Source organism: Durio zibethinus, chromosome 22, assembly GCF_047325235.1.
Source record: "Durio zibethinus cultivar Kanyao isolate XHJ-2024 chromosome 22, ASM4732523v1, whole genome shotgun sequence".
Classification (NCBI taxonomy): Eukaryota; Viridiplantae; Streptophyta; class Magnoliopsida; order Malvales; family Malvaceae; genus Durio; species Durio zibethinus.
In genome coordinates this window covers 10,573,399-10,597,164 of record NC_143183.1, presented here as the reverse complement: position 1 = coordinate 10,597,164, position 23,766 = coordinate 10,573,399, and positions in this window count along the sequence as shown.

Here is a 23,766-nt window from a genome sequence, read left to right as displayed (position 1 = left end):
TAGGTGGTTTATCTAAGTTGAAAACCTAAAAAGGCAGCTTAGATAAGGAGAATACAATATCAAATTTGAAAATCTGTTGGCATGGAGACTAGCAAATTCGAAAGAGCTCTAAGTTGTTAAGTGCATCAGATGGTTGGGTTTTCAGAAAAACCTTGAGATATGTTATCATAATTGTCCGATTGTTCATTTTTGGGCTTTGTCTCCCCATACTTATCCTTGTAATTCTTTCTTGGCCAAAGTTTGCTAACATTTTGCTAATAAAAGATATTTTATTTCACTATTTATGTACCTCTTCTATTAACTGTTTCCCAACCATTCTTATTCTTTTCTTTTCTTCTTAATATCCTACAATGGAAGAAATATGCAAATGCATTCTTACTTTTTGAGTTTGAAATAATGATTGATAAATGAATAATGGCATGAAAGATTTTTACATTACATTGAAGAAGTCAAGAGTGATAAAGGCAGAATCGAGATGTTCAATTCTTGATAAGGACATTGAATTTGGAAGGAGATTTTCTTACAGGAAAAATGTGAGAATTGAGTGGAAGAGATGATTGAGAGCTATATTGGCTCGATCTTAGAAGAGCAACGTAATTTGGTTTTTGAAGAATCAAGGGTTTGGGGCCCAAGAAAAAAGCTTAAGAAACTTGAGTACCATAATTGAATAGGAATCAATTAGCCAACATTTGCATAGCATGCATTGAATTTCACATGCTTTGCATAGTATATACTACATTCAAGAAAATATAGTGCATAAATTCAAGAAGCAGGGGTATTCCAACATCCCACATAGAGAAGACAGATGTGAAGACATTTTCAAATTTGAAAAAAAGCTTGCCAGGTAAGTTTCTAATCCTTGTAATAGGATATTTCTCGATATCAGGGTTGATTTGTAAGACCTTTGGGCATAATCTCCTAAAATTCCTTCAAACATGATTTTTAACTCCTTTGGACTTGATCGTCAAAGAGCTTTATTTATTTTTCCAAAATCGTGATGCCTCTGTTTAGAAGAGCAATCTACTTTTCAAAAGTTATTGAGCCTCTATTTAGAGAAGCTATGTTTATCTTTTCAAAAGTCATTGAGCCTTTAATTAGAGGAGCTTTTTATTTTTAAAAGTTGTTAAGCCTCTGTTTATAGGAGCTTTATTTATTTTTTTCAAAGTCATTGGGCCTCTGTTTAAAGGATCTTTGTTTATTTTTCTAAAATTGTTGAGCCTCTATTTAGAGGAGTTATTTATTTTTCCAAAGTCATTGAACCTCTGTTTAGAGGAGCCTTCGTTTATTCTTCCAAAGTTGTTGAGTATCTGTCATTAAGCCTCTATTTAGAGGAGTTATTTATTTTTCCAAAGTCATTGAACCTTTGCTTAGAGGAGCCTTCGTTTATTCTTCCAAAGTGTTGAGTATCTATCATTGAGCCTCTACTTAGAGGAGCTTTGATCAAATTTAAAAAAAAAAAGAAAAAAAAAGCAAAAAAAAAGGATCAAGTTGAGTCTTGAATGGGTGTCTACGTCTTTGCACAATTCCTGTTTCATAGAAAATGTACAAAGAGGGTTAGCTGTAGACACCCAATTTGGTCCAGGCCCAGATCAATTAGGCCTGATCCAAATGGGTAGCCCATTTTATTTTATTTTATTTTATTTTTTGTATTTTGTATTTTGTATTTTTATTTTTTGTATTTTTATTTATTTATTATTACTATTTATTAATATTTTTTTTTATTATTTATCTGTCAATATATATACTTTATTATTTATCTATTATTATTATTATTTATTTATTAATTAATATATTATCTTTATTTGTTTTCTCTTTTCTTCATTTTTTTTTTTGCTTACCCAATTGGAATTGGGATTAGGATAAAAACTAGAGTTCTACCATGAATTTACGATTCAATCAGAGTCCAGATTGGATTCAAAGATTGAATCCCAATCCAATAGGGAATTGGGATTGATCAAAAACTCTTCTGATTAATCCCTATAAATAGGTACTGGAATAGAATAGAAAAAGGGACAGACAGAGAAAAAACAAAAGCTAAAAAAGGGTTTTGATGCGTTAGAATAGCTCTGGGAATCGGTGGGAGGTTTTTTTGAATTTTAGGCGATTTTTTTCTGGAAATTTTTGGAAAATTTCCAGATTCTGGTTGAATTTTTCAGCCAAGTTTGAATTTTTCGACCAGCTACCAGTTTCCGGCAACTATTTCTAGAAACTAACCAACTTTTCGATGAACTTTTAGTGAAATACCCAGATTTCGATGACATTTTCCAGAATTCAACGAGATTCAACCGGAGTTATTCGTTTGTTTAGAGAAAGGGAAAAGGAAAAGAAGGGAAGAGAAAGAGAGAGAGAATGAGAGATCTGCTGAAAAATAAAGGTTATAGCCTTTTATGCTTGCTGAAATGACATCGTTTTGGCGTTATTGTTCCTAGAGGATCCGTGCATTTTGAAATCGGGCAACCCAACCCGACCACTGACCCGCATGTGACTCGAGTACTAGCCGACCCCTAGAGCTGAGCCGACACCCTTGAGCCGTGTCTTCGAGTCGCCCTTTCTTCCTCAAGCCAAGCCAAGCTGCTAAGTCGAGCTATTCCAAGGTTTTTTTTTCAATAATTTTATTTTATTTATTATTTATTTATTATTATTATTGTTATTATTATTATTATTATTTATTAATTAGATTAGAATTATTTAGTATTTTTTATTTTATTTTATTTTACTCTATTTTTATCTTTATTTTTATTTTATTTTCTTTAAATAAAATTCCAAAAAAGAAAATTTTAAGAAAAAGTTGACAGTATCAATTTTCCTTGAAAATAAGTTTTCTAAAAAATATTTTTGAGAAAAAGTTGAAAGTATCAATTTTCTTTAAAAATAAGTCTTCAAAAGAAAAATATTTTTAAGGAAAAGTTGAAAATATCAATTTTCCTTGAAAATAAGTCTTCAAAAAAAATATTTTTAAGAAAAAGTTGAAAGTATCAAATTTCCTTGAAAATAAGTTTTTCTAAAAAAATATTTTTGAGGAAAAGTTGAAAGTATCAATTTTCCTTGAAAATAATCTTCAAAAAAATATTTTTAAGGAAAAGTTGAAAGTATCAATTTTCCTTGAAAATTTTTCTAAAAAATATTTTTGAGGAAAAGTTGGAAGTATCAATTTTCCTTAAAAATAAGTTTTCTAAAAAATATTTTTGAGGAAAAGTTAAAAGTATCAATTTTCTTTGAAAATAATTTTTTCAAAAAAAATATTTTTGGGGAAAAGTTGAAAGTATCAATTTTCCTTGTACGAAAGAAATGAGTATTTTTTGAAGAGAAAAGGATTTATACCTAAAGCTGAATCATTTTATTTCTTTTTTTTTCATTTTATTTCTTTTTCTTTTTGTTTTCTTGAATTTTCTTTAATGTTAAATAATCCGACGATAGAACCCCTGCAAGTGAAACAATAGTCTCCTTGCATACTCTTGAGGTGAGGGAATTTTCTCAATTTTATGCTAGAAGTATTAGAGTCAATTGAGAATAATTTTCAATAATTAATTACTTGGTAAATTTTTAAGGCTTATTGGATAAAATAAAATTAAGCTGGTACCATCTTTCGATGGACATTGTGAGGGTGCTATAACTTTCCTTACACATAACCGTACTCCCGAACCTTGTTCTGGTTAGTAGAACTGAACATATTCTTTTAGGGATCCTTAAGCTTAGATGTTCCTTGAAAGGATAGATTCCTTAAGTGGCCAATCACACCTAGATAAAAAAGATTGGTGGTGACTCCTTAAGTCAATATCCAGTGATAGATCTTCGGATCTAGACGTTATGACAACAGTCATAACTATTTGAACTTGCTTGGTAAACATATTTATTTTTTAAATCTTTTACTTATTAATTTTTTAATATTATTAAACTAGTATTATTTTATTTTGAATAAGCTTGTATGAATAGAAACAATTAGTTTATAATAAAATAAAAGGTCATAACTATTTGAAATAGATAATTGTTTAAATAGTCATAACTATTTGAACATGTTCAGAAAATAGATTTAATTTTTAAATTTTTATTTATTAATTTTTTGAATATTAAAAATTTATGTTATTTTATTTGGAATATGCTTCTATGAACAGAAACAATTGTTTTATGAGAAAACAAAATGTCGTAGCAATTTGAAATATAAAATTGTTCAAATAGTCTTAATTATCTAAATTTGTTCGGTAAATAGATTCACTTTTGAAATCTCTTACTCATTAATTTTTGAAGTATTAATAAATTATTATTATTTTATTTTGAATAAGCCTACATAAGTTGATACAACTGCTTTATAATGAAACAAAATGTTATAACAATTTAAACTAGATAATTATTCAAATAATTATGACTACTTGTACTTGTTTGGTAAATATATTTATTTTTAAAATCTTTTACTTTTTAATTGTCAAAATTTTAATAAATTAATATTATTTTAATCCGAATAAATTTGTATGAATAAAAAATAATTATTTTATGATAGAACAAAAAGTCGTAACAATTTGAAATAAATAATTATTCATATAGTCATAACTATTTGAACTTATTAGATAAACAGATTTATTTTTTTATATCTTTTACTTATTAATTGTTTGAATATCGATAAATTTGTTTTATTTTAATTGCAATAAGCTTGTATGAATAGAAAAAATTATTTTATGGTAAAACAAAAAGGTGTAGCAATTTCAAATAGATAATTGTTCAAATAGTCATAGCTATTTGAACTTAAACGATGAACAGATTCAATTTTTAAATATTTGCCTTATTAATTTTTGGAATATTAATAAATTAGAATTATGTTGTTCTAAATAAGCTTGTACGAACAGAAACAATTATTTTATGACAAAACAAAAGGTCAGAATGATTTGAAATAGATAATTATTCAAATTATTATAATTATTTGCCCTAGCCAGGCTAACAGATTCATTTTTTAAATCTGTTACTTATTAATTTTTAGAATATTAATAAATTAGCATTACTTTATTTTGAATAAGGCTGTATCAATAGAAACAATTATTTTATGACAAAACAAATGGGAATAATGATTTGAAATAAATAATTGTTTAAATTGTTATAACTAATTGAACTGGTTTAGTAAAGGGATTTATTTTTTAAATCTCTTATTAATTTTCAAAATACTAATAAATTAATATTATTTTATTTTGAACAAACTTAAATAAACAAAAAAATTTGTTTTATGACAAAACAAAATGTCATAACAATTTAAAATAGATAATTATTCATATAGCCTTAACTATTTGAACTGATTTGGCAAACAAATTTATTTTTTAAATCTCTAAGTTACTAATTTTCATAATATTATTAGATTAGTATTATTTTATTCTAAATAAGCTTGTATTAACATAAATAATTATTTTATTAAAACAAAAAGTTATAGCAATTTGAAATATATAATTATTCAAATAGTCATAACTATTTGAACTGGTTTGGTAAATAGATTTATTTTTTAAATCTTTTACTCATTAATTTTTGAAATACTAAAAATTAGTATTATTTTATTCCAAGTAGGCTTATACTACAAAAAGCAATTGTTTTATGACAAATCAAAAATTCATAACGATTTGAAATAGATAATTGTTCAAATAGCCATAATTATTTGAATTGATTCAATAAACTAATTTATTTTTTAAATCTCTTCTCAAATTTTGAAATATTAATAAAGTAATATCATTTTATTTTGCATAAGCTTTTATGAACTGAAAACAATTGTTTTTTTATAAAACAAAAGGTCATAATGATTTTAAATAGATAATTATTCAAATAGACTTGGCTATTTGAATTTGTTTAGTAAACAAATTTATTTTTTAAAATTTCTTTCTTATTAATTTTTTGAATGTTAATAGAATAGTATTATTTTATTTCAGATAAGCATGTTTGAACTGAAACAATTATTTTATGACTAAACAAAAGGTCAGAACAATTTGAAATAGATAACTGTTCTAATAGTCTTAATTATTTGAATTGGTTTGGCAAATACATTTACTTTTTAAATCTCTTACTTGTTAATTTTAGAATATTATTAGTTTAACAATATTTTACTTTGAATAAGCTTGTATGAACAAAAATAATTGTTTTATGATAAAACACAGATCATAATGATTTAAGATAGATAATTATTCAAATAGTTATAGCTATTTGAACTGGTTTGGTAAACATATTTAGATTTTAAATCGCTTATTAATTTTTGAAATATTAATAAATTAGTATTATTTTATTTAGAATAATTTTGTATGAATAAAAACAATTGTTTTACGACAAAACAAAACGTAATAATGATTTGAAATAAATAATTGTTCAAATAGTCATAACTATTTAAATTCAATCGATAAATAGATTTATTTTTTAAATCTTTTACCTATTAATTTTTGAAATATTAATAAATTTATTTTATTTTATTCCAAATAAGCTTGCATCAACAGAACCAATTGTTTTATGACAAAACAAAAGGTCAATATGTTTTGAAATAGATAATTGTTTAGATAGTCAAACTATTTGAACTTATTTGGTAAATAGATTCTCTTTTAATTCTCTTACTCATTAATTTTTGGAATATTAATAAATTAGCATTATTTTACATCAAATAAGTTTATATGAACTGGAACAATTACTTTATTATAAAAGGAAAAGTCAAAATGATTTGAAATAGATAATTACTTAAATAATCATGACTATTTGAACTTGTTTAGTAAACATATTTATTTTTTAAATGTTTTATTTATTAATTATCAAAATACTAATAAATTAATATTATTTTAATTTGAATAGACTTATATGAATAGAAACTATTGTTTTATAACATAACAAAAAGTTATAACGATTTGGTTGAAATAAAGAATTACTCAAGTAGTCATAACTATTTGAACTATTTTGATAAACATAGTTTTTTTTTTAATCTCTTATTAATTTTTGAAATATTAGTACAATAGTATTATTTTATTCCAAGCAAAGTTATATAAACAAAAAATTTTGTTTTATAATAAAACAAAAGGTCGCAATGATTTGAAATAGTAATTGCTCAAATAGTCATAATTATTTGATCTGGTTAGGTAAGCAAATTATTTTTGAATCTCTTACTTATTAATTTTTGAAATATTAATAATTCATTTTATTTTATTCCTAATAAGCTAGTATGAATTGAAAAAATTGTTTTATGACAAAATAAAATGTCATAACAATTTGAAATAGATAATTGTTCGTATATTCTTAACTATTTGAACTGGTTCGACAAACAAATTTATTTTTTAAATCTCTTAGTTATTAATTTTTAAAATATTATTATATTAGTATTATTTTATTTCAAATAGGCTTGTAAGAACAAAAATAATTTTTTTATGATAGGACAAAAAGTTATAACGATTTGATATATAATTGTTTAAATAGTCATAACTATTTAAACTAGTTCGGTAAGCAAATTTATTTTTAAATCTCTTATTAATTTTTGAAGGATTAATAAATTAGTATTATTTTATTTTAAATAAGCTTGTATGATCAAAAACATTTTTATGTGACCAAACAAAATGTAATAACTATTTGAAATAGATAAGTGTTGAAATGGTCATAATTATTTAAACTGATTTGGTAAACAAATTCACTTTTTAATTATTTGAACTTTTGTTTTGTCATAAAACAATTGTTTTTCATCCTACTAGCCTATTCGTAATAAAATAATATTAATTTATTAATATTTCAAAAATTAATAAGTAGGTTATTTAAAAAATAAATCTGTTTATTGAACCAAATCAAATAGTTATGCCTATTTGTATTTCAATTTCTTATAACCTTTTGTTCTGTCATAAAACAATTATTTCTATTCATATAAGTTTATTCAAAATAAAATAATAGTAATGTAATAATGTTATGAAAATTACTAACCAATAGATTTAAAAATAAATTTGTTTGCTAAACCAATATAAATAGTTAAGGCTATATGAACAGTTCTTTATTTTAAATTGTTATGACATTTTGTTTTATCGTAAAATAATTTTTTCAGTTCTTACTAACTTATTTAAAATAAAATAAAATGAATTTATTAATATTTCAAAAATTAATCAATAAGAGATTTAATAAATAATTTTGTTTGCTAAACCAGTTGAAATAATTATGACTATTTGACCAATTATCTATTCAAATCATTATGACCTTTTTGTTTTATCATAAAACAAATGTTTTTGTTCAAATAAGTTTGTTCGAGATAAAATAATATTAATTTATTAATATTTTAAAAATTGATAAGTAAGAGAATTAAAAAATAAATCTATTTACTAAACCAATTCAATTAGTTATAACTATTTGAACAATTATTTATTTCAAATAATTATGACTATTTGTTTTGTCATAAAACAATTGTTTTTGTTCATACAGTCTTATTTAGAACAATGTAATGCTAATTTGTTAATATTTTAAAAATTAAAAAGTAAAGGATTTAAAAAAAGAATTTATTGGCCTAACCAGTGTAAATAGTTATAATTGTTTGAACAATTATCTATTTCAAATCATTATAACAATTTGTTTTATCACAAAATAATTGTTTCTATTTGTACAAGCTTATTTGAAATAACATAATTCTAATTTATTAATATTCTAGAAATTAATAAGAGATTTAAAAAATGAATCTATTCACTAAACAAGTTCAAATAGTTATGATTATTTGAACAATTATGTATTTCAAATCACTATAACCCTTTGTTTTGGCATAAAATAATTTATTCTATTCATAGAAGCTTATTTCAAATAAAAAAAATACAAATTTGTTAATATTCAAAAAATTAATAAGTAAAAAAGTTTAAAAATAAATTTGTTTACCGAATAAGTTCAAATAGTTATGACTATTTGAATAATTTTTTATTTTAAATTGTCATGAGTTTTTGTTTTGTCATAAAACAATTGTCTCTGTTCATACAAGCTTATTTAGATTAAAATAATATTAATTCATTAATATTTACACAATTAATAAGTAAAAAATTTTAAAAATAAATATGTTTACTGAACAAGTCCAAATAGTCATAACTATTTGAATAGCTATCTACTTCAAATCATTATGACTTTTTGTTCATATAGAATTATTTAGAATAAAATAATACTGATTTATTAATATTTTAAAAATTAGTAGGAGATTTAAAAACTAAATATGTTTACCAAACCAATTTAAATAGTTATGACTATTTGAACAATTATCTATTTCAAATTGTTCTTATCTTTATTATGTCATAGAACAATTGTTTTTTTCATATAAACTTATTCGAAATAAGGTAATACTAAATTAATAATAAAAATAAATGTGTTTTGTTGAACCAGTTTAAATAGTTAAGACTATTAGAACAATTATCTATTTCAAATTGTTCTAACCTTTTGTTTAGTCATAGAATAATTATTTTAGTTCATACTAGCTTATTTGGAATAAATATATTAATTTATTAACATTAGAAAAATTAATAAGAGATTTAGAAAAATAAATTTGTTTACCAAAGAAGCTTAAATAAATATGGCAATTTGAACAATTATTTATTTAAAATTGTTGTGACAATTTGTTTTGTCATAAAATAATTGTTTCAGTTCATAAAAACTTATCTGAAATAAAATAACACTACTTTATTAATATTTCAAAAATTATTAAGGAAGAGATCTAAAAACTAAAGTTGTTTTTCGAACCAATTCAACTAATTATAGCTATTTGAACAAATATTAATCTCAAGTCATTTTGATCCTTGTTTTGTCATAAAAAAAATTGTTTCTGATCATACAAGCTTATTCGGATAAAAATAATACTAACTTAATAATATTTCAAAAATTAATAAGAGATTGAAAAATTAAATGTGTTTGTCAAATCAGTTCAAATGGTAAAGACTATTAGAATAATTATCTATTTCAAATCATTCTAACCTTTAGTTTAGTCATAAAATAATTGTCTTGGTTCATACAAACTTATTCGAAAGAAAATAATACTAGTTTATTAACATTCAAAAAACTAATAAGCTAGAGATTTGAAAAAATAAATCCGTTTATCAAACGAGTTTAAATAATTATGATTATTTGAACAATTATCTATTTAAAATTGTTATGAACTTTTCATTTGTCATAAAACAATTGTTTCAATTCAGAAAAGCTTATCCAAAATAAAATAATACTACTTTATTAATATTTCAAAAATTAATAAGTAAGAGATTTAAAAAATAAATCAATTTACTGAACAGTTCAACTAATTATGGCCATTTGAACAATTATCTATTTCAAATCATTATTACCTTTCGTTTTCTCACAAAACAATTGTTTTTCAACGTACAAGCTCATTTGAAATAAAAATGTTATTATCTTTCATTTTGTCATAAAACAATTGTTTTTCAACCTACAAGCTTATTTGAAATAAAATAATACTAATTTATTAATATTTCAAGAATTAGTAAGAGATTTAAAAAATAAATTTGTTTATCGAACTAGTTCAAATAGTTATGACTGTTTGAATAATTATCTATTTCAAATTATCATAACCTTCTGTTCTATCATTAAATATTTATTTCTATTCATACAAGTTTATTTGGAATAAAATAATACTAATTTAATAATATTCTAAAAATTCATAACTGAGAGATTTAAAAAATAAAATTTGTTTGCCAGACAAGTTCAAACAATTAAGACTATATGCACAATTATCTATTTCAAATTGTTATGACCTTTGTTTTGTCATAAGACAATTATTTCAGCTCATACAAGTTTATTCGAAATAAAATAAAATTAATTTGTTAATATTTCAAAATTTTATAAGAGATTTACAAAATAATTCTATTTACCGAACTAGTTCAAATAAGTATAACTATTTGAACAATTATCTATTTCAAATTGTTATTACTTTTTGTTTTGTGATAAAACAACTATTTTTGTTCATATAACTTTGTTTGAAATAAAATAATACTAATTTATTAATATTTATAAAATTAATCAGTAAGAGATTTAACAAATAAATATGTTTACCATACCATTTCAAATAGTTTTGGCTATTTGAATAATTATCTATTTCAAATCATTATAACATTTTATTTTGTCATCAAACAATTGTTATGTTCATACTATTTTATTTGAAATAAAATAATACTAATTTAATAATATTTTGAAACTTAATAACCAAGAAAATAAAAAAGAAATCTAATTGTCGAACCAATTTAAATAGTTAAGATTATATGAATGATTATCAATTTGAAGTCATTATGACCTATTGTTTTATCATAAAGTAATTGTTTTATTCATACAAGCTTTTGAAAGCAAATAATACAAATTTAATAATATTTCAAAAATTAATAAGTAAGAGATTTGAAAAACAAATTTGTTTAGCGAACCGGTTCATATGGTTAAGACTATTATAACAATTATCTATTTCAAAACGTTTTGACCTTTGTTTAGTCATAAATCAATTGCTTAAGTTCATAGAAGCTTATCCGAAATAAATTAATACTAATTTATCAACATTCAAAAAATTAATAAGAAAGAGTTTTAAAAAAATAAATCTATTTATTGAATAAGTTCAAATAGTTATTCCTATTTGAACTATTGTCTATTTAAAATCATTATGACCTTTTGTTTTATCATAAAAAAATTATTTTTTGCTAATACGAACTTATACAAAATATAATAATACTAATTTATTAGTATTTCTAAAATTAATAAGTAAGAGATTTAAAAAATAAATTTGTTTACATAATCAATTAAAATAATTATGGCCATTTGAACTATTAGTTATTTCAAATCGTTATGACCTTTTGTTTTGTTATAAAACAATTATTTTTTTTATCATACAAGCTTATTTGAAATAAAGTGAAACTAATTTATTAATATTTCAAAATTAATAACTAAGAGATTTAAAAAATAAATTTGTTAATCCAACTAGTTTGAATAGTCATGAATATTTAAACAATTATCAATCTCAAATTTTTATGATCTTTGTTTTGTCATAAAATAATTGTTTTTGATCATAAAAGCTTATTAAGTTAAAAATAATACTTGTTGAATAATATTCCAAAAATTAATAAGTAAGAGATTTAAAAATAAACGTGTTTGTCAAACTAGTTCAAATAGTTAAAACTATTAAAATAATTATCTGTTTCAAATCATTCTGACATTTTTTTAGTCATAAAATGTTTGTTTCATATCATACAAGCTTATTCAGAATAAAATAATCCTAATGTATTAACATTCAAAAAATTAGTAAGCAAGAGATTTGAAAAAATAAATTTGTTTATCAAACAAGCTCAAATAGTTATGATTATTTGAACAATTACTTATTTAAAATTGTTATGACCTTTTGTTTTGTCATAAAACAATCATTTTAGTTCAAAAAGTTTATCCAAAATAAAATAATACTAGTTTATTAATATTTCGAAAGTTAATAAGCAAGAGATTTAAAAAATAAATTTATTTTCTAAACAAATTCAAATAGTTATGACTATTTAAACAATTGTATATTTAAAATCATTTGACCTTTTGTTTTGTCAAAAAATAATTGTTTCAATTCATATAAGCTTATTTGAAATAAAATAATAATAGTTTATTAATATTCTGAAAAGTAATAAGTAAGTGATTTAAAGAAGTGAATCTATTTACCAATTCAGTTCAAATAATTATGGTAATTTTTACAATTATTTATTTCAAATCATTATGAACTTATGCTTTGTCATAAAACAATTGTTTTCATCATACAAGCTTATTCATACTAAAATAATACTAATTTATTAATATTTTAAAAATTAATAAGAGATTTAAAAAATAAATCTTTTTATCGAACCAGTTTTTATTTGAGTAATTACCTATTTCAAATGATTATAACCTTTTATTTTGTTATAAAATAATAGTTTTAGTTCATACAAGCTTATTCAGAATAAAAATAATACTAATTTAATAATATTCCAAAAATGAAAAACTAAGAAATTTAAAAAATAAATTTGTTTGCCAAAACAGTTCAAACAATTAAGACTACATAAACAATTATCTATTTCAAATTGTTATGATCTTTTGTTTTGCCATCAAACTATCATTTTAGTCCATACAAGCTTATTTGAAATAAAATAATACAAATTTATTAATATTTTGAAAATTAATAAGTAATTTAAAATGTGAATCTATTTACCAAATCATGTCAAATAATCATAGTGATTTCAACAATACCTTTTGTTTGGTCATATAACAAATGTTTTTGATCATTCAAGCTTATTCGAAATAAAATGATACTAATTTATTAGTCTTTTAAAAATTAATAAGAGATTTAAAAAATAAATTTGTTTATAGAACTAGTTAAAATAGTTATGACTATTTCAACAATTATATACTTCAAATTATTATAAACTTTTTTTCTATCATAAAACAATTATTTCTATTATAGAAGCTTATTCGAAATAAAATAATACTAATCTAATAATATTCCAAAAATTAATAACTAAGAGAATTAAAAATAAATTTGTTTGCCGAACCAGTTCAAATATTTAAGATTATAATAACAACTATCTATTTCAAAATGTTATGACCTTTTGTTTTATCATAAAACAAAATTTTCAATTCATACTAGTTTATTTTGAATAAAATAAAATGAAATTATTAATATTTCCAAAATTAATAAGTAAGAGATTTAAAAAATAATTTTGTTTACCTAATCAATTCAAATAATTATGACTATTTGAACAATTATCTATTTCATATCGTTATGACCTTTTGTTTTGTCATAAAACAAATATTTTTGTTCATATAAGTTTGTTTGAAATAAAGTAATACTAATCTATTAATATTTCGAAAACTAATAAGAGATTTAAAAAATAAATCTATTTATCAAACCAGTTCAAATAGTTATGACTATTTAACAAATTATTTATTTCAAATCGTTATGACTTTTTGTTCTGCTATAAAATAATTGTTTCTGTTCATACAAGCTTATTCGAATTAAAAAAAATATCAATTTATTAATATTTTGACAATTAATAAGTAAAAAATTAAAAAAATAAATATGTTTACTGAACTAGATAGTTAGTCATGACTATTTGAATAATTATTTATTTCAAATCGTTATGACCTTTTGTTTTGTCATAAAAGAATTGTTTCAGTTCGTATAAGTTTATTCAAAATAAAATAATACCAATTCATCAATATTTTGAAAATTAATAATTAAAAGATTTAAAAAATGTATTTGTTTACTGGACAAGTTTAAATAATTATGAAAATTTGAATAATTATTTATTTGAAATCATTTTAACCTTTTGTTTTGTCATAAAACTGTTCATACAAGCTTATTTCAAATAAAATAATATAAATTTATTAATATTAAGACAATTAATAAGTAAAAGATTTAAAAAATAAATTTGTTTATTGAACAAGTTGATATCGTTATGATTATTTGAACAATTACTTATTTCAAATTATTATGACTTTTTGTTTTGCCATAAAACAATTGTTTTTGTTCATACAAGGTTATTTGGATTAAAATAATATTAATTTATTAATTTTTCAACAATTAATAAGTAGAAGATTTAAAAAATAAATATGTTTACCTAACAAGTTGAAATAATCATGTCAATTTGAATAAGTAACTATTTCAAATTATTATGACCTTATGTTTTGTAATAAAACAATTGTTTCAGTTCAAATAAGCTTATTTAAAATAAATAGTACTCATTTTTTAATATTCTAAAAATTAATGAGTAAGAGAATTAAAAAATGAATCTGTTTACCAACCATGTTCAAATAGTTATGACTATCTAAACACTTATCTATTTTAAAACATTATAACATTTTGTTTTGTCACAAAATAATTGATTTCATTCATGCAAGCTTATTTCAAATAAAATAAAACAAATTTATTAGTATCCCAAAAATTAATAAAAAATTTTAAAAATAAATCTATTTTCTTGACACTTCAAATGGTTATGACTATTTGAACAATTATCTATTTCAAATCGTTATGACAATTTATCTTGTCATAAACCAATTATTTCTGTTCATAAAAGCTTATTTAGAATAAAATAATACTAATTTATTAAAATTCCAAAAATTAGTAAGTAAAAGATTTATAAAATAAATCTGTTTACCAAGTGAGTTCAAATAGTTATGATTATTTGAACAATTATTTATTTCCAATCATTATGATCTTTTGTTTTGTTGTAAAACAATTGCTTCTATTCATACAAGCATATTCAAAATAAAATAATATTAATTTATTAATATTCTAAAAGTTAATAAGTTGGAGATTAAAAAAATAAATTTGTTCACCGAATAAGTTAAAATAGTCATGTCTATTTGAACTATTATCTATTTTAAATTGTTATACATTTTATATTTGTCGTAAAACAATTATTTCTATTTATATAAAATTACTCAGAATAAAATAATATTAATTTATTAATATTTTAAAAATTAATAAGAGATTTAAAAATTAAATCTATTTGTCGAATCAGTTCAAATAGTTATGACTATTTGAACAATTATTTATCTTAAATCATTATGATTTTTGTTTTGCCATAAAACAATTATTTCTATACATACAAGTTTCTTTGGAGTAAAATATTATTAAATTAATAATATAATAAAAATTGATAAGTGAGAGATTTAAACAATAAATGTGTTTGTGAACTAGTTAAAATAGTTAAGACTATTAGAACTATTATCTATTTTAAATTGTTTTGACCTTTTGTTTAGTCATAAAATACTTTTTTTGGTTCATACATTCTTATTCCAAATAAAATAATACTAATTTATTAACATTCAAAAAATTAATAAGCAAGAAATTTTAAGAAAAAAAATCTATTTACCGAACAAGTTCAAATAGTTATGACTATTTGAACAATTATCTATTTAAAATAGACCTGACCTTTTGCTTTATCATAAAACAATTGTTTCATTTCATAAAAGCTTATCCGAAATAAAATAATATTACTTTATTAATATTTCAAAAATTGATAAGTTAGAGATTTAAAAATGAGTTAGTTTATTGAATAAGTTCAAATAATTATGGCCATTTGAACAATTACTGTTTTAAATCATTATAAACTTTTGTTTTATCATAAAACAATTTTTTTTCATCATACAAGCATATTCAAAATAAAATAAAACTAATTTATTAATATTTCAAAAATTAATAAGTAGTAGATTTAAAAAATAAATTAGTTTGTCGAAGTAGTTGAAATAGTTAAGACTATATGAATAATTATCGATTTCAAATCGTTATGACCTTTTGTTTTTTCATAAAACAATTGTTTTAGTTCATACAAGTTTATTCAAAATAAAATGGTACTAATTTATTAATATTTCAATAATTAATAAGTAAGTGATTTAAAATGTGAATCTATTTACTAAATCAGTTGAAATAATTATGGTCCTCAATAATTATCTATTTGAAATTGTTATTACCTTTTGATTGGTCATATAACAATTGTTTTTGAACATTCAAGCTTATTCGGAATAAAATAATACTAATTTATTAATCATTCAAAAATTAATAAGTAAGAGATTTAAAAAATAAATCTGTTTGCCCAACTAATTCAAATAGTTATGATTGTTTGAATAATTGTAAACTTCAAATCATTATGACCATTTGTTCTATCATAAAATAATTATTTCTATTCATACTAGCTTATTCAAAATAAAATAATACTAATCTAATAATATTCCAAAAATTAATAACTAAGAGATTTAAAATATAAATTTGTTTGCCAAACCAATTCAAATAATGAAGACTATATGAACAATTATCTATTTCAAATGTTATGACCTTTCGTTTTGTCCTAAAACAATTTTTTTAATTCACACTAGCTTATTCAAAATAAAATAAAATGAATTTATTCATATTTCAAAAATGAATAAGTAAGAGATTTAAAAAATAATTCTATTTATCTAACCAGTTCAAATAATTATGACTATTTGAATAATTATCTATTTTAAATCGTTATAACCTTTTGTTTTGTCATAAAACAAATGTTTTTGTTAATATAAGTTTGTTCGAAATAAAATAATATTAATTCTATTAATGTTTTAAAAATTAATAAGAGATTTAAATAATAATTCTATTTATCAAACTAGTTCAAATAGTTACGACTATTTGAGCAATTATTTACTTCAAATCATTATGATATTTTTGTTCTGTTATATGTTCATGCAAGCTTATTTGGGTTAAAATAATACTAATTTACTAAAATTTTGACAATTAATAAATAAAAAATTTTAAAAATAAATATGTTTATCGAACTAGATCAAATCGTTAAGACTTTTTGTTTTGTCATAAAAAAATTATTTTTGTTCATATAAACTTGTTTGAAATAAAATAATATTAAGTTATTAATATTTCAAAAATTAATAATTAAAAGATTAAAAAAATGAAACTATTTATCGAACAAGTTTAAATAATTATAGCTATTTGAATAATTATTTATTTGAAATTGCTATAACCTTTCATTTTATCATAAAATGATTTTTTCTATTCAAACAAGCCTATTTTGAATAAAATAATATAAATTTATTAATAGTAAGACAATTAATAAGTAAAAGATTTAAAAAATAAATCTATTTCCCAAACAAGTTCAAATCGTTATAACTATCTAAACAATTATTTATTTCAACTTGTTATGACTTTTTGCTTTGTCATAAAATAATTGTTTCTATTCATACAAGCTTATTTGGATTAAAATAATTTTAATTTGTTAATATTTTGATAATTAATAAGTAAAAATTTAAAAAATAAATATGTTTGCCAAACAAGTTTAAATAGTTATGACTATTTGGATAATTATCTATTTAAAGTTATTATAACCTTTTCTTTTGTAATAAAATAATTGTTTCATTTCATATAAGTCTATTTGAAGTAAAATAATACTAATTTTTAAATATTTCAAAAATTAATCAGTAAGAGAATTAAAAAAAGAAACTGTTTATCAAACAAGTTCAAATAGTTATGACATTCTAAACAATTATCTATTTCAAAATATTATGACATTCTGTTTTGTCATAAAATAATTGGTTCTGTTTATGCAAGAATAAAATAATATGCATTTATTAAAATTTCAAAAATTAATAAGTAAAAATTTTAAAAATAAATATGTTTTCTTAACACGTTCAAATAGTTTTGACTATTTGAACAATTATCTATTTCAAATTGTTGTGACCTTTTATTTGTCATAAACTAATTGTTTCTGTTCATACAAACTTATTCAAAATAAAATAATACTAATTTATTAAAATTTCAAAAATTAATAAGTAAAAAATTTAAAAAAAAAAAATTTGTTGACCAAGCGAGTCCAAATAGTTATGATTGTTTGAATAATTACTTAGTTTAAATCGTTATAATCTTTTGTTTTATCATAAAAGAATTGTTTCTATTCATAAAAGTTTATTCAAAATAAAATAATACTAATTTATTATTATTATAAAATTAATGAGTTGTAGACTTAAGAAACTAATCTATTTACTAAACAAGTTTAAAAAGTTATATGTCCATTTGAATTATTATCCATTTGAAATCATTATGACATTTTCTTTTTGTCATAAAACAATTATTTTTATTCATAAAAAATTATTTAGAATAAAATAACACTAATTTATTAATACTTCAAAATAATAAGAGATTAAAAACCTAAATATGTTTATCAGACTAGTTCAAATAGTTATGACTATTTAAATAATTATCTATCTTTAATCGTTATGATCTTTGTTTTGTTAAAATAATTGTTTCTATTCGTACAAGCTTCTTTGGAGTAAAATATTACTAAACTAATAATATTCTAAAATTAATAAGAGATTTAAAAAATATATATGTTTGCCAAAAACCAATTCAAATAGTTAAGACTATTAGAACAATATCTTTTTAAAATCATTATGACCTTTTATTTAGTCATAACATGATTGTTTCAATTCATACATGCTTTTTCAAGATAAAATAATACTATTTTACTAACATTCAAAAAATTAATAAGTAAAAAATTTTAAAAAATAAATTTATTTACCGAATAAATTTAAATAGTTATGACTATTTAAACAATTATCTAAAGCGTTATGACCTTTTGTTTTACAATAAAACAATTGCTTCTATTCATAAAAGCATATCTAAAACCAAATAATACAGCTTTATTAATATTTCAAAAATTGAGAAGTTGGATATTTAAAAAATAAATCAATTTATCAAATCAGTTCAAATAATTATGGTCATTTGAACAATTATCTATTTCAAATTATTAAGAACTTTTGTTCTATCATAAAACAATTGTTTTTCATCATATAACTTATTCAGAATAAAATAATATTAATTTATTAATATTTCAAAAATTAATGAATAGAAGATTTAAAAAATAAATCTGTTTACAGAACCAGCTCAAATAGTTATAACTATTTGAACAACTATATATTTCAAACCAGTTATAACCTTTTATTTTGTCATAAAATAATTATTTATGTTCATACAAGTTTATTGAAAATAAAATAATACTAATCTAATAATATTATGAAAATTAATAACTAAGATATTTAAAAAATAAATTTGTTTGCCAAATCAATTTAAATAGTAAGGTTATATGAATAATTATTAATTTCAAATCGTTATGCCTTTTTGTTTTGTCATAAAACAAATGTTTTTGTTCAAATAAATTGTTGGGAATAAAATAATATTAATTTATTAATATTTTGAAAATTAATAAGAGACTTAAAAAATAAATCTTTTCACCAAACTAGTTCAATTATTTATAACAACTTGAATAATTATCTATTTCAAATTGTTATGACCATTTTTTTATCATAAAATAATTGTCTCTATTGATATAGTTTATTTGAAATAAAGTAACACTAATTTATTAATATTTAAAAAATTAATAAGTAACGGATTTAAAAAATAAATCTGTTGGCCTGACCAATGCAAATAGTTATGATTGTTTGAACAATTATCTATTTCAAATCATTATGACCATTTGTTTGCCACAAAACAATTGTTTCTCTTCGTACAAGCTTATTCAAAATAACATAATTCTAATTTGTTAATATTTTGAAAATTAATGAGTAAGAGATTTAAAAATTGAAGTTGTTTATCAAACAAATTCAAATTGTTATGACTATTTGAACAATTACCTATTTCAAACCGCTAAACTTTTTGTTTTGTCGTAAAAGAATTTTTTCTATTCATACAAGCTTATTTCAATTAAAATAATACAAATTTATTAATATTCAAATAATTAATAAGTATAAGATTTAAAAAATAAATCTGTTTGTCGAATAAGTTCAAATAGTAATGATTATTTGAATAATTATTTATTTCAAATGGAATGACTTTCTGTTTTGTCATAAAATAATTATTTTTGGTCATGCAAGCTTATTTGAATTAAAATAATATTAAATTTTTAATATTTTGACAATTTATAAGTAAAGATGTTAAAAATAATTATGTTTACCAAATAAGTTCAAATAGTCATAACTATTTGAATAATTATTTATTTTAAATCATTATGGCCTTTTGTTTCGTCAAAAAGCAATTGTATTAGTTTATATTAGCTTATTTGAAATAAAATAACATTAATTTATTAATATTTCAAAAATTATTGAATAAGAGATTCTAAAAGTGAATCTATTTACGAAACAAGTTCAAATAGTTATAACTATTTGAACAATTTTCTATTTCAAATAGTTAAGACTTTTTATTTTGTCATGATAGAATTATTTTTGTTCATAGAAGCTTATTCCAAATAAAATAAAATTTATTAACAATTCAATAGTCATAACTATTTGAATTGGTTCGATAAAGAGATTTGGTTTTTAAATCTCTTATTAATTTTTAAAATAGTAATAAACTAGTATTATTTTATTCTGATTAATTTTGTATGAATATAAACAATTATTTTATGACAAAAAAGAATGTTATGATGATTTAAAATAGATAATAGTTCAAATAGACATGACTATTTGAACTTGTTTGGTAAATAGATTAATTTTTAAAATATTAATAAATTGGTATTATTTTGTTTCGAATAAACTTGTATAAATATAAACAATTATTTTATGACAAAACAAAGGATCATAACGATTTAAAATAACTAATTGTTTAAATAATCATAACTATTTGAACTACTCGATAAATAAATTTATTTTAAAATTTATGTTTATTAATTTTGGAATACTAATAAATTAACATTATTTTATTTCGAATAAGGTTTTTTGAACAGAAATAATTGGTTTATGACAAAAGAAATGGTCTTAACGATTTGAAATAGATAATTGTTCAAATAATCATAACTATTTGAACATGTTCAAAAAATAGATTTATTTTTTAAAATTTTTATTTATTAATTTTTGGAACATTAATAAATTTATATTATTTTATTTGAAATAAGCTTGCATAAACAGAACCAGCTGTTTTATAACAAAACAATAAGTCATAATATTTTGAAATAGATAATTGCTCAAATAGTCATTACTATTTGAACTTGTTCAATAAACAGATTTATTTATTTTTAATTCTCTTACTCTTTAATTTTTGAAATATTAATAAATTAGTATTATTTTATTTCAAATAAGCTTACATCAATTGAAACAATTATTTTATTACAAAACAAAATGTCACAATGATTTGAAGTAGATAATCATTCAAATAGTTATGACTATTTGAACTTGTTTGGTAAACATATATTTTTAAAATCTTTTACTTATTAATTGTTGAAATATTAATAGATTAATATTATTTTAATATGAATAAGCTCGTATGGATAGAAATAATTGTTTTATGACAAAAAAAAGTTATGAGAATTTGAAATAAATAATTATTCAAATAGTCACAATGATTTGAACTTGTTTGGTAAATAGATTTATGTTTTAAATCTTTTACTTATTAATTGTCTTAATATTAATAAATCTATATTATTTTATTTGAAATAAGCTTGTATGAATAGAAACAATCATTTTTTGACAAACCAAAAGGTTATAGCGATTCCAAATCCATAATTATTCAAATAGTCATAATTATTTAAACTTGTTCAGTAAATAAATTTATGCTTTAAATTTCTTAGTTATTAATTTTTAGAATATTAATAACATAGTATTATTTTATTTTGAATAACCTTATATGAATTAAAATCATTTTTTTATGATAAAACAATAGGTCATAATGATTTGAAATAGATAATTATTCAAATAGTCATGACTATTTGATTTAGTTTGATAAACATATTTATTTTTAAATTTTTTACTTATTAATTATCAAAATATTAATAAATTAGTATTATTTTAATCTAAATAAGCTTATATGAATGGAAACTATTCTTTTATAACATAACAAAATGTCATAACGATTTGAAATTAATAATTGCTGAAATATTCATAACTATTTGAATTGGTTTGATAAACAAATTTATTTTTTTAAATATCTTATTAATTTTCAAAATATTAATAACTTAGTATTATTTTATTCTGAACAAACTTATATGAACAAAAACATTTGTTTTATGACAAAACAAAAGGTTATAATGATTTAAAATAGATAATTATTTAAATAGTCATAATTATTTAAATTGGTTCGGTAAACATAATTATTTTTTAAATGTCGTACTGATTGAATTTTGAAATATTAATAATTTTTTTTTATTTCAAATAATTTAGTAAGAACTGAAAAAATTGTTTTACGATAAAACAAAAGGTCATAATGATTTGAATAAAGAATTGTTCATATAGCCTTAGCTATTTGAACTGGTTTGGCAAATAATTTTATTTTTTAAATATCTTAGTTATTAATTTTTAGAATATTATTACATTAGTATTATTTTATTCTGAATAAGCTTTTATGAATAGAAATAATTGTTTTATAACAGAACAAAAGGTTATAACAATTTGAAATATATACTTATTCAAATAGTCATAACTATTTAAATTGATTCGATAAATAGATTTATTTTTTAAATCTCCTATTTATTAATTTTTGAAATATTAATAAACTAGTATTATTTTATTTTGAATAGGCTTGATGATGAAAAATAATTATTTTATGACAAAACAAAAGTTAATAACAATTTGAAATAGATAATTGTTCAAATGGCCATAATTATTTGAACTGATTCAGTAAATTGATTTATGTTTTAAATCTCCAACTTATCAATTTTTATAATATTAATAAAGTAATATTATTTTATTTTGAATAAGCTTTTATGAACTGAAACAATTGTTTTATGATAAAATAAAGGTCATAGCTATTTTAAATGGATAATTGTTCAAATAGTCAAAACTATTTGAACTTGTTCAATAAGTAAAGTTTTTTTGAATTTCTTACTTATTAATTTTTTTGAATGTTAATAAATTAGTATTATTTTATTTTGAATAAGCATGTAAGAGCTGAAGCAGCTATTTTATGACTAAACAAAAGGTTAAAACGATTTGAAATAGATAATTGTTCTAATAGTCTTAACTATTTGAATTGGACATTTATTTTTTAGATCCTTGCTTATTAATGTTTAGAATATTATTAATTTACCAATCTTTTACTCCGAATAAGCTTGTATGAATAGAAATAAATCTTTTAGGACAAAACATAGATCATAACGATTTGAGATAGATAATTGTTCAAATAGTCGTAACTATTTGAATTGGTTCAGTAAAGAGATTTAGTTTTTAAACCTCTTATTAATTTTTGAAATAATAATAAATTAGTATTATTTTATTCAAAATAATTGTGTATGAATAGGAACAATTGTTTTATGACAAAACAAAATGTCATAACAATTTGAAATAGACAATAATTTAAGTGGACATAAC